This window comes from Canis lupus, chromosome 4 (genome assembly GCF_011100685.1).
Source record: "Canis lupus familiaris isolate Mischka breed German Shepherd chromosome 4, alternate assembly UU_Cfam_GSD_1.0, whole genome shotgun sequence".
In the NCBI taxonomy this organism is placed as follows: domain Eukaryota; kingdom Metazoa; phylum Chordata; class Mammalia; order Carnivora; family Canidae; genus Canis; species Canis lupus.
The window spans coordinates 2,461,432-2,475,274 of NC_049225.1; the positions used below are offsets into that span (position 1 = coordinate 2,461,432).

General features: G+C 40.1%; 1 pseudogene; it reads left to right on the top strand.

The window, feature by feature from the left end:
* Window positions 1–1,339: 1,339 nt before the first annotated feature.
* LOC106558653 lies at window positions 1,340–2,078 on the top strand (annotated as a pseudogene).
* Window positions 2,079–13,843: the final 11,765 nt, after the last annotated feature.

Genomic DNA, 13,843 nt, shown 5'->3' on the forward strand with positions numbered 1-13,843 from the left:
ATCGAATCCCACATCGGGCTCCCAGTGCATGGAGCCTGCTTCTCCCTCTGCCTGTGTCTCTGCCTCTCTCTCTCTCTCTCTGTGACTATCATAAATTAAAAAAAAAAAAAAAGAAGGGGGGAAAAATAGATTGGTGACACCAAAGGAGCCTTAATGGCCAAACCTGAGTAGCACAGGAGCTCTGGTTCTTTACATTCTATTCCTGCAGACATTATCAAATAGCTTCAGCCTTCCTTCACATAGAATCCTAAGAAAGATTCACTGCCTTATGTGGTGAAGAGGTTAAACTGTCCCTGAGCATCTAAACACACTAGAATCTCCTATTTCTAAAAGCTTAAAAAAAAAAAAAAAAAAAAAAAAAGACATTCTACTCTTCTCCAGAGCTGGTCCAGAAGCTTCTCCAGAGCTTCTCCAGAGCTGGTCCAGAAATGAGCAGAACTCATCCAATGCAAAAAGTTTCTTTTATGTCTGAACTGAATCACGTATATTTCATTTTAATTCAACACATATTGAATTCCCATTATGTGTTAAACACGGAGTAGGATGCTACGAGGTACAAATATTACCAATGCAGGACCCTTAGTCTCAAGGATCTCATTATATGCGGAAAGCATGCTGCCATTGTTCCAACACCATGTAAACCCAGCCACTATACAGCAAAACAGAAGAATCTTCGTTCAAACTCTCCCTAAGCCTGGTACACACCACATATGCTCCCTGCAGCTGAAATATTCTGCAAAGTGTTCTGAGAGGAGAGGCTGAGATACGCGGAACCGAGAATGTAAAGACATTGGAATTATTGCTGGAAAACATAGCACTTTATTCAGGATTGTTGCTGCTGCCACGGACATTTTCAGATCCAGCGTTAGGCGTTGACAATGACAAATGGTCTATATTGTTAGTTCAGGCTATAGAGCCAACAGGAAAACTCTGAACGTCAGTCAAACCTTTGACTTAACTAAAGCACTTTAATATCCTCAACAGGCATGATATGACATACACCACAGAATTAATTACGTTCTGGCTCTGCATAAAGTTTTATTTTCTACCCCACTCAAAATTCCTTTGACATGTGGATCACAATATTTGGGATAAAATTAGTCCTGACATTCTTGAGGAAGCATATTCGTTAACATTCCACTTCATTCCTTAATTATGCATGGAGAATGGGAGAAAGCCAAGTGAGATCCAGGTGTATTATGAAATCTACAAATATAATGTATTATTTTTACTGATCTAAACAACTAGGAAATATTAGTAAGAGAATTTTCATAGTATATCTGCAAAGAGTGAACTCAAAAATATTTATCTGTTGAGCAGTAGCCGCTGCTGGGGAAACATGGTGGAGCAAGAGCAAAGAAAAAAGATCCCTTTGGTTCCATAAAATCTCCTGGAAAAGAGGAAGGCTTATCAGGCCCTTAAAGCAACTCAACCAAAGCAGGTGCTTTTGGACAAGAAGGAGCAGAATAAAGGAAGAAAGCTCAAGTTTAAGCGAGTGGTTCCTACATGATTCCTGGTGGCAGCAGCGTGACAGGGTGCGCCTCAGACCCCTGGAAGTGAAATCTCATGGCTTAGAAGTGCCAGATAAACATTCCTTGGCCTTCATTGTACACATCCAAAGGATTAATGGGGTGAGTTCACTAGTGCAGAGGACCATTGCAAGGCTGTGCCCGAAGAAGATCTTCAGCGGTGTCTTTTTCAGAGTAACCCCCCAGACCATGAAGACGCTGTGAATAGTGGAATCTTACGTGACCTGGGGATTTCCAAATCTGAAGTCTGTCCGGGAACTCATCTTGAAACGTGGACAAGCCAAGGTCAAGAATAAAACCATCCCTTTGACGGACAACACAATGATTGAGGAGCATCTGGAGAAGTATGGTGTTATTTGCTTGGAAGACCTCATTCATGAAATCGCCTTTCTGGGGAAGAATTTCCAGGCCATCTCTGCGTTCTTATGTCCTTTCCACCTCTCAATGGCCTGACATGCTACCAAGAACAGAGTGGGCTTCCTCAAGGAGGTGGGTTTACCTGGCTATCGAGGCGAATGCATCAATCAGCTCATTTGGCAGCTGTATTAAACCCAGAATATCTGGAAGCACAGTGCATTGGTGGCATGTGTTTTGTCTTCCGGAATTGTTACCAGTATCTTCAAAGAAGATTATTTTCCGCTATATCTTCAGAAACTAGAGGGAGGGTCAAGGGAAAGATGATGGTGCTCCTGGCAGGCACTTCTGACCACAGCAGTTCCAAGGAAAAGTTCCAGTGTATTTTCCACATTGCCTGCCACTGCCACTTCTCAAATCAGCAGAGGACTCATGTCATGGAAGTAGTCCTGCTGCGTCACATCTCCTGTCCTGAGGTTTAATGGTGAACAAATACCCAAACGTGAATGGAAGACGGCAGTGGACTAAGCTCAGGGACATACTTGAACCTGGGAGTTCTGGTGCCTTGTTTTGGACAGACCTTGAAATACAGTTACAAAGAAGAGCACAAAAACAGTGCTCAGCTGTCTCTGCTGTGAGTCCATGTTCTAACTTTTTGGTGACAACTTTGCAAGTTCTCACACTTGGCTGACCCTGAGGTGTATTTGGTGGCTTCCTTCACCTAGCCTGCGATTGGCTTGGTCCATTGCTTTAGCTCAGGATCTTAACCTGTTCTTGGGTCTATGAGAAGGGAATAGCGCTTTTCCCAGAAAACGCATACACTCAGATTTTTGCTTGGAAGTTTGTATGTTCATAGACTCTTCTTAGGGATCCATGCACCTTATGTAAGGAAGTCCTGCAATACCTGGATTGGTCACCTGGGCCCTGACATTGTTAGTCTTCTCTGGTCTCATGGCCTGTGGAAGACCAAAGCTTACCAAGATAGCTTTTCCCCTTGAAGCCAATTGGGTGTTTCCTAGGAACACAGTGGTAGGGCAGCCTAGGTGGTTCAGTGGTTTTAGCGCCACCTTCAGCCCCAGGCGTGATCCTGGAGACCCAGGTTGGAGTCCCACATCGGGCTCCCAGCATGGAGCCTGCTTCTCTCTCTGCCTGTGTCTCTGCCTCTCTCTCTCTCTCTCTCATGAACAAATAAATAAAATCTTAAAAAAAAAAAAAAAAAGAAAAAACAGTGGTAAGTACGCCTGGATGGCTCAGCAATTGAGCTCTGCTTTCGGCTCTGGGTGTAATCCTGGATTTTAGGGATCAAGTCCCACATCAGGCTCTCTGAGGGGAGCCTGCTTCTTCCTCTACCTGTGTCTCTGCCTCTCTCTGTGTCTCTCATGAATAAATAAAATCTTAAAAAAAATATTTATCTGTTTCTCTCAGCATTTAGCACTGTGCCTGACACAATAAACTTTTGTTAAACAAATGAAACTTCCAAACTGCTAATCTTCATTGCTTTATAGAAGGACATTTTTATTTTATTCTTTCAATTTATTTACAGTGAAACTTAAGATAAATTCAGAAAATTTACATTGTCTTCATGATGACCCTAAAACATCCTACCACTTTTTTCTAATTCTTTCAAGAAATATTATATTTTACTCAAGATGGCTTTAGTTTTCAGTACATTTTATCTATTTTTGTGCTCTAAAAATCATCAACCAAGTATGGTCACTGTCATTTAGCCAGAAGGAGGAGTATGCCCACGATTTCATTCCAGGTATATTAATTTCTTAGAGCTGCTTTAAAATAGTATCACAAGCTTGATGGCTTAAAACAACAGAAATTTATTTCTTGTAGTTCTCATGACTCAAGTTGTCAGCAGGGCTATGCTCTCTCTAGAGCTTGAAGGACAATCCATATCATGGATTTAGGGCTCACTCTAGTCCAGTGGGCCTCATCTTAAGTTGATTACATCTGCAGAGACCTTATTTGACCCTAAACACTTATTTTGATTCTAAGGTCACATTCACACATTGTGATTACACATTGGATATGACTTATAGGGGGGACACCTATTCAATCCAGTATCCCAGGTAAAAGGAAGGTTAGTGTACTTGGGTTAGTATTGCCACTCTAATGTCAACAGAGGATTACTTATAAATCATTTAATTTCTTTATCTACTAGTAATGAGTTCATTCATTAATACAAAGACTGAGTTGAAGAAACCAGATAGGGATCCCTGGGTGGTGCAGCGGTTTGGCGCCTGCCTTTGGCCCAGGGCGCGATCCTGGAGACCCGGGATCAAATCCCACGTCGGGCTCCCGGTACATGGAGCCTGCTTCTCCCTCTGCCTATGTCTCTGCCTCTCTCTCTCTGTGTGTGTGTGACTATCATAAATAAATAAAAATTAAAAAAAAAAAAAAAGATAGAACATACTGGGCTACAGAATGGGCAATGATAGTCTTTAATGGTAACTCAGCTTGATCAAAGGAATGCATGCAAGGGATTGATTCCAAATCAGTACACAGCCTTTATCCCATCATATACAACCACGCAATCACTTGAATAGCTCCAAGTAACAAATGCTCTTTATCAAAGATTGTAGTTAAGCATACCTCTAGTTAACCATTTTCTTTTTTTCCTATTAGGATCTGATATGCTCTTTTTTTAATGGATTCCCAGTCATCCCCTCCCAGTTTCTCTTACTTTTCATGCTACCATTTTGCTTCTCTCTCATCTTCGCAAAGAATCAGATACATCATGGGAGCAACAATTTGAGTTTGTAAGAAGAAAACCATCTCTGCATATGTTCTTTGTGAAAATACTCATTAGTTTCTTTACAGTTGTAGTTCCTGCTGGCTGAGGTACATTTCCCCCAAATAATTGGGTGGCTCACCTTCTCACTTCATTCTCATCTCAGCTCACACATGGGTTCCTCACAGAGGCTGCCCTGACTACCCTTTTTCTAGAGTGGCTATTCTTCTATATTACACTCCAAATTTATCTTATTTCTTTCCTTCATATCATTTATCCCAACCCGATGATACAGTTTATTTGCAGATTTGCTCATTGTCTACGTATCCCACCAGAATAAATTCTGAAAAGGCCAAGACTTTGTCTGTATAGTTCACTGTTGTGTTGCTTACACAGATAATAGTAGTAGCCTGCCCCAGAGCAGATGCCTAATAAATGTTTGCCAATAAACTGAATAAGTGAATGATTTAAAAAGTGCGCTATCTCTGAAAAAAATCCTATACCACTAACTGACCTAAAAAACAAAAATAAACACAAACAAATGTGTGACTTAGAGCAACTCTTATTTCCTGAAATGCATCTGAATCTCATAGATTGCCAGTGATATATATAGACAAATGGGAAGAAATGCTTTCCTCATGATGAGTTCAAAAGCACTTACAAAGATACAATTACTAATTTATAATTTGAATTTGAATTAATATATAATGAATTTATAAATTCATTAAGATTTCTGTTGTCTACTGGAAAACTACTTTTTTTTAAATTTTAGAATACAATTGAACCAAGTATTTTAGTAGATTAACCAGTTGTAATAACTTATGATAATATATTTTTTAAAGATTTTACTTATTTATTTGAGAGAGAACCAGAAATAGTGAGAAAGCACACAAGTGGGGAGGAGAGAGAGAAGCAGGCTCCCCACTGAGCAAGGAGCCCGACTTAGGGCTTGATCCCAAGACCCAGGGATCATGACCTGAGTCGAAGGCAGATGCCCAATGGACTGAGCCTCCCAGGTGCCCCATAATTATATTTTTAAATGATAACACATGAATACACATTATATAATATATGGAATTCACCCAAATAGTTTTTCCACAACAATATTATCTGAACATGTGTTTTAGGGCATCAATTCATGATGCTATTTCTGCTGTCTCTAAGTTTGAAACTGAGTAAGAAAAGACCCAAGATGCATCCATTTTCCACTGTCTCCTCACTGGTGTGCAACACATAACCATAAAATCTTAGTGATTTACATAAGAAACATTTATCTGTGTTCACAGGTCTATAAGTTGGTCAAGAGCTTTATTTAACTTGTTTTGGCTCACTTGTGTAGCCAAGGCTAGCTGACTGGTCACATGGGTGGAGACTGGCTGGTTTAAGGTGCCCTCAGTTGGGACAAATTCTAGCCTCCAGCAGACTATTCTGGGCATATTCTTATGGCACAGTAAGAGTTCAAAGAGAGCAAAGATAGCAAGACATTTTTTTCATTTCATTCTGCTAACTGAGCCAAGTCATAAAACCAGCCTATATCCAAGTAGTGGGAAAAAAAGACTCCACCTCTTGAGGGGAGGAGATGCAAAATTATACCCAAGGGCACAGATAGAAGACAGGTAGAGAATGAAGTCAATTTTGTAATCAATTCTACATTCAGACTGCACCTCCTTTACAGTCAGGCTGATCCAATAAGAGACAGGAGGAAAGACAAAGCTGATGCTGCTATTCCCTTCCCAAATGACAAGTGAGTAAGGAACAGAAAGAAAAGTGCGCTGCCATTGCTTAAGCCATTACACAAAATTCCTGATGCCAGGAGAAAAGATGATCTCTCTAACATGCATGTGTATGGCATCATCACTCTGGCCAATTTAATCCAAAATGAAATAAAAGAGTAAAGGTAAAATCAGTATTTTGTGCAGAAAAAAAACAAAACACGGGACTGCTGACTAAATTTTTTACACTCTAATGAATTGTTTTGCTGACATTTTATCAAGTAAGCAGTCTTATTTGCTTTTCTATTTCCTTTTCATTTCTCAGAAAGCTACCATACATTTGGCATCTTTTGCTTGAAAGCTTTCATTCTGTGTTTTAATTACTTTAAATCACAAAGTAGACTATTGTACATCTGGAAATAGCATGGCTTCCTCTTTTAGGTTCTTCAAGGCTCTAGTTACTGAAGTAGAACATTCAACTTGGGATATATGCCAAGCAAACAAGTCATTCCTCCTCACAAGTTAGACATAATACTTTTAACTTGGTAGAATCATTTAGAAGAATCTGTTTGTTACAGATTTGCTTGGAGAAAGCTACTCTTTAATTACATGTTGTCATTATTCTCATCAGTCACAGGTAATATTTGAGGATTTGCTTTTCGAGAGGAAAAGAAGAAAAAAAAATTTTAATTAAGCAAAATATATTTTAATAGAACAGAAAAATAAACTATTATTTTATAATAAAAATAGTAAAATAGTTATTAACATATTAAAGATATAAAACAAACATACTATTTTATATTGTTTTATAAGAAATAGCTAAGTTTGCTATGTTACAAAGTTTTGTTATTATTTATTAATATATGTTTTAATGGCTTTCCAGTGGTAATTTTTTTGTTTTTTTTTTAATTTATTTTTTTGAGAGAGCAAGCATGAGCAGGGGGAGGGGCAGAGGGAAAGGAAGAAGCAGGCTCCCCACTGAGCAGGGAGTCCAACTGACCTGGGCTCCATCCCAGGATCCTGAGATCATGACCCCAGCTAAAGGCAGACGCTCAACCAACTGAGCTACCCAGGTCCCCTCCAGTGACAACTTTTTAATCATTTTTAAATTTAAGAGACTTTACATTCTTTGGAACAGTGGTCTCCAAATTTTTCAATCACCCCCCCCAGCTCTAATGAAAAGAAAAATTAAATCCCCTCTTATATGTAAGTATTCACTTTCTATAAAAATATATATATTATTATCTAATAAATTATGCAAAAAAATGGGCATTAATAATGAGCTAAAATAAACATTGGTAGAATTTTCAACGCTTTTATTCCAAACCCCCATGATAACTGTACTGACACCAAAATGAGCACAACAGTGTAGGGAGACAGAAAAAATACCAGAGGAAATGATTGTTCAAAGAGTTGTGTAAGAACTCATGCATCTAAAGGCATCCCCTATCCTCACTTTTCAAAAATGCACAGATATTCAATTTTTTAAAGATCTTATTTACTTATTTGAGAGAGAGAGAGAACATGAGCAGGGCAAAGGGACAGAGGGAGAGGAAGAAGCAGCCTCCCTGATGCCAGGCTCCATCCCGGGACTCTGAGATCATAACCTGAGCCAAAGGCAGACACTTAACAGACTGAGCCACCAGGCACCCCAAAAATGCACAAATCTTCAAAAACAGAAGAGGCATCCAAATCAAGTCCTCCTGCCCGTTGTCCCTTTGGTACAATAGGCTTGATCCTCTGGAAGCTATTGTGGTTGTCTGCTCACATACTTTCCCAACACATACACTTCTTATACTAGATCCTACTGTTGTGATAGTTGGTAAGCCCTTGAGATCCTCCTGGCCAGCCAGCTTCTCTGTCCTGGGACCGAACACATGGGGACAGGAGGTGTTAAGTACAACTCCTCACGAGATGGCAGCACCTCAGAAGTTTCATGAACTTTCCTCTCCTGGATACTGAGAACTGTGCTGCAGGCTGTCTTCATAAAGCTGGATTGTTCACCCTCCACTTTTTTTTTTTTTTTTTCTATTCCTGAGCCACCTTTTCAGGTTTCCAATTAGCCTCTCTTCTTGTTCAGGCTACTCAGATTTTTATGGTTTCAACCAAAGAAATGTAACTGATATCTGCTCTATTGCCTACAGCTGAATTTTAAAGAGCTCAAGGTTTTATCCATTCATTCAGTCTTTCTTTTCACCAATAATCGTGGAATACCTATTACATAGGTAGCCAGGACATAAAATAAAAACATGAGTAAGGTTATGTTTGCTGTTCTTTGAAAGACCAACTTTAAAGCTGGGGAAACATAGTTAAACAGGTAACTACATCAGTGTCCTGGTAGTGCGGAATCCAAGATGCTAAAAGCCATAGAAGAAGCACAAAACACCAGTCATAAAAAACAAACAAAAAACAGCAACAACAACAAAAACCAGGAGCTTCGTTTTGAATAAATAGCCTTAAATTATTAATATTTGAGGATGTGAATACTGCTTGGGGCATTCTGAGCAGAGGAAAACTACACAAGAGCAAATGCCCAGAGGAGAGACTGCCATGTGCTTTGGTGCAACGTTGAAGTTCGATAAAAAGAGGTTGAGCATTGTCTCGTATGTAACTTTTTTTTAGATGCCTCATTATCCACTTAGAATGCTTAGCTCATCTGTGATAAATCTGTTAAATGTTCTTAAAATTCTAGCACTATTCCTGGAATTTAGTGGTAACTGATTTACCTGCAAGAAGCTACAAGCCACCAACAGGCAGGCTAGGTTCATTAGCAGTCATTAGTCTTCTTAAAGCGAAATCAGAAATGAGCACTGATTCCATGATCTATATTTAATCAGCACAAGGATGTACCGAACCCCTGAAAAATAACACAGCAAACATGTCATGCTGTTGGTGGAAATGTGTCTGGTAAGATTATACAGTCATGATACCAAGCTCCATAGCAGCAAGATTTTGCTAACCACAGAACTTTTTTCTTAATATTGGTATTCTAGGTTGTCTAAATTTGCTTTTGGTTTATCATGTAGCAATGTATCCCAAATATGGCATTTTAAGACTTTACTTTTCCCTTTTTCCCTTATTGAATAAGACAGACTTTAAATGCATGCCTTAGATTGATGATCATTAATGTCAGGTGTTGTTCTGGCTGGCATTCCAACAGGTGAACCTTCTGAAAGGAGTATTTACAATATTGACTCCCTCTAGGGAGTGGTAGCTGATGCTTAGCATTTTCCTGCTCATTTGCTATAGCCAATGTTTTACTTTTCCAAAGCAGCTGTACTTTCAAACTTGAAAGCTCTTTGATAACTGAAGTTCTATTGTTGCAGGAGGAAAAAAAAGAAGAGAGATAAGACCACAAAAAAAATCAAATCATGGATTTTTACCTCTCCTAACCTTTCATCTTGGGCCTGAGAAACAATTTTATCAAATGGCTTCTGCAGGTATCCTTCTGAAATGAGATTAAGTGCAGAGAGGTGCCAGGTAATTATTTTTCCCCACACCTGCTTTCTCTCAGTCTGACTCAGACACCTGCACATGTTTTTGGAAAATGAAAATTAATTCAGGGAAAGGCACTTCTAAAGACCCTGGTTCCTAATAAAGGATTTTCAACTGAGAGATGAAAAGTCATTTGATTTTCCTTTGGAGATGCCGGATTTCTGGTCCCCCAAAGGGCATATAATCCTTCCATCAGGGAACTCCAATCTCTAAAGAGAACACTGCAGATATGAAAATCCACATTAAATTATGCCTGAAACAGCTTCTTTTCATTAAATGCTGCTGTCTTTTTTCTTCTTTAGTCACTTAACCCTTCCAAATGTTTCTTCTTCTAACGGAGACACCAATAGGCACTTGGCTCTATTATTTCACAGCTTTTCATAGGCAATAATCAGCCCTATTCTACCTTTTGCAGCTCAGCCCAGCAAAGCAATACAAGACTTCTCCAAAGGTTAGAGGGAATGATGTCTACATAGCATCTTTCTGTGACCCCTCTGCACACACACATCAGCTGTACCCAAAGAATATCCCCTCAAGTCTGCTACTGGCTCTCACCCTAAAGCTATCAGTAAACTTTTCATAACACAGAAATAGACACCTACACAGCTGATGGAGAAATGATTCTGTTCCTCAAAAAAAAAAAAAAAAAAAAAAAAGGAAAGAAAAGAAAAAGAAAAAAACCTTAACTTTGGGCATGAGACACCTTCAGACTGAATGTAACAATGGGCTGGGCTGGGACACCAAAGATGATGACATGATTGAAATCTTCTAATGAAAAGAAGTTGTCTGTTCAAGAGGACAAGGAAGGACCCAACCAATCCACAAACATCAGGGAACAGAGTATCATTTATTTGAGTCCCATTGTGAATTTTCAGTAACCTGCATCCTACACATGTTTTTTGTGAATCCAAATTGTAATTTTTGTAATGGAGGTTGCCAACAGGGCAATGTGGCAGTGCCCACCCACTATATCAAAGACACTAGTTCTAGAACAGACTCCTTCAGCATTTGTGGGGCTGAGAGAAGATTATGGAGAGGGAAAGTCCACATCAATGCTCATCTCCTTAAGCTTGGTCGTTAGTTTCTTTTTGCCTCTGCTAATATTCTCAATGTAATAGCTTACACCAAGTTATTCTTCTATCAGGTCCAAGGATGAAGAAAGAACAGATACATACATACAAATTCGTGTTGCATAGAGTCTAATGGGGAGATGGGTTGGCCAAAGATGGTGTGGAATACCAAGGGAGGCAAGCTTAACTTATAGGTGAATTTTTTTTACTCGAGTGTGTTTTCACCACATACTAATTGTATCCTTCTTGAGGAGGATGATTGAGCTAAGGTTCTCATAGCTGTGGCCTCTGTGTGTTGCCCACATCAGTCGACACAGTGATTTGTATTTAGTGAGTAATCAACATTTGGCTTTGAAAAAGAATGGTGTTACATGTTACACGTAGTTTTTAAGAATTATTGTAAATATTTAGGAAAACACCCGTTTCCCTGGTCAATGCAAAGATTAAATTGAAGCAAATGTATTTCCATTGTAAACAAATCAGTAAATACTAAAGCATGTCTTAGAGTCATAAGAGATGATCTATAGATTAGTCTATACTTGTGTCAAATACTAATTTCAACTTAATTGGTTAAAAGTCCTCAGAGTCTTGATGCATAATTAATATATGCATGACTGCCTTGGAAAGATGCTGCTGTAGATGGGAGTAGTCAATACCTACTGACAGGCAGCTATTGATGAAATTATCTGAGAAGCCCAGAACAAGGATTAGGGATATTTATGAGAATCAAGGCCATGGGAGTCACTTGCCAAGCAGAGTACCCTCAATCACCACCAGAGGTGGGTGATGTGGAGGACACCCAGCTGTTCTAATACAAGTGAGATGCCCCCAGCAGAAGGTTCAAAAAGTATGGATAGGGTGATCAAGCCTTCCAAGCAGTACAAGCAGGAATTCGGAAGATGAGTTATGGATGTGGATGAAATCTGGGCTCCCTTTCCCAGGCAGTACCCTGGGAAAGTCAGAAGCAAAACACTGACACTGAGCCTTCCCCAGCTCAGGAGAGGGAGGCCTGAGCTCAATACAAACACAGTCTCACCACTCTCCCTGTGAACACAGACCTGAAGCTAATCTGCTCCTTTGTGCAAGAAAGAGGAAAATCAAGAACAATCTGAGTGAGGTTTGGTTTGAGATGAGAGAGTGGACTAAATGAAAGCATAAGGGAAAAGCCTAGCAAGACAAGAAGGTCAAGTAGAGCTGGAATGTGAGGCTTCCCAGCCTGTGGCAAACGGGAGAAGCTGCCAGAAAACACAAAACACACTTTATGAGTTGTAGAGTCACGAAGTAGAGGCAGAGCTGATGATTTTCCTTAGTTTTTCCTGATACCACGTGGGAGTTTAAGTGGAAAAATACTCGACTACAAACTGTATATTTCTGTTCATCAAATATGTAGGAATTTTCTAACCCAAGAATTTTCTGACCCTTCAGCAGATATTTACTGGGTATCCAACAGATATAACTCCGTTCTGATATTATCTACCTAGAGTTAGCACAGACCCTAACCGTGGGGGGCTCAGTCCCATAGGATTGGCCTCCCCTTCAACACAAATTTCAAGTCTAGGTTGTCACCTGTGTTTCTGACCAAACTATATAAATCAGAGGTTGCCACAACCCCTCCTTAGGTTTGATGATCTGCTAGAATGGCTCACAGAACTTGGTTTAGTTGCTATTGCCAACTTATTACAAAAGGATATAACTCAGGAACAGTCAGATGGAAGAGATGCATAGGGCAAGGTATGAGGAAGAGGTTTGGAAGCTTGGGGCTTCCATGCCCCTTCTGGGTGTGCCATCTGCCTACCACCCCAAAGTATTCATCACAGTGGAAGCTCTTTGAGCCCTATAGTTTAGGAATTTTTATAGAGGCTTCATTACATAGGCATGATTGATGAACTCAATCTCCAGGTCTGAAAGAGGACCTCCCCAGAATTTGGGGGCTGAAAGTTCTAACTATCTAATCCCCTGATTGGTTCCTTAGGAGGTTTCCAAAAGTCATCTCATTAACATAAACACAGGTGTAGTTGATAGGGATTTGTTACAAATAACCAAGGACATTTTCTCTCTCTTACTACTTAGGAAATTCTAAGAGTTTGGGGAGCTCTGTGCCAGAACTGGGAGAGAAGACCAAAGAGGTATTTTTTAAAAAATATTTTATTTATTCATTCATGAGAGACACAGAGAGAGAGGCAGAGACACAGGCAGAGGCACAAGAAGCAGGCTCCACGCAGGGAGCCCGACGTGGGACTCGATCCCAGGTCTCCAGGATCAGGCCCTGGGCCAAAGGCAGCGCTAAACCACTGAGCCACCCGGGCTGCTCCAAATAGGTATTTGTTATTATAAATCATAATATCACAGGGTCAGAGTCTAAGATGTCCCCCAACAACCCCACCTCCTGGTATTCATGCCCTTGTCTTACCTCCTGTCCTTGACTATGACTTGTGATTTCCTTCCAACCAATGGAATATTACCAAAGTCGTGGATGTCCTTTCCATAATCAGGTGATGGAAAACTATGATCTCTGTCTGCTAGCAGACTCTTCATGGTTTAATGAACCAAGAGCTCATGTTGGAGAGGGCATGTGACAAGAAACTGTTAGTGACCTATGGCCAAAAAAAGCAAGGAGCTAAGGCCCCCAGTGCAAAACCTAAAAAAACAACAAATCCTGCCAATTATCATTTGAGCTTGGAAGCAGATCCTTCCTCAGTGGGACTCTTCAGATGAGACCCCACATACATCTGACATCTTGACTGCAGCCCTGTGGGAGACCCAGAAGGAGAGGACCCAGGTAAGCCGTGCCTGGACTCCTGACCTACAGACTGTGAGATAATAAATATGTGTTGTTCTAGGCCTCTGAGTTTTTGGTAATTTTTTACACAGCAGTGAATAATTAATAGAATCTCTATGCCTTGGTGGGTGCCCACAGCCTGCAATCTATGAGAGGTACCCATA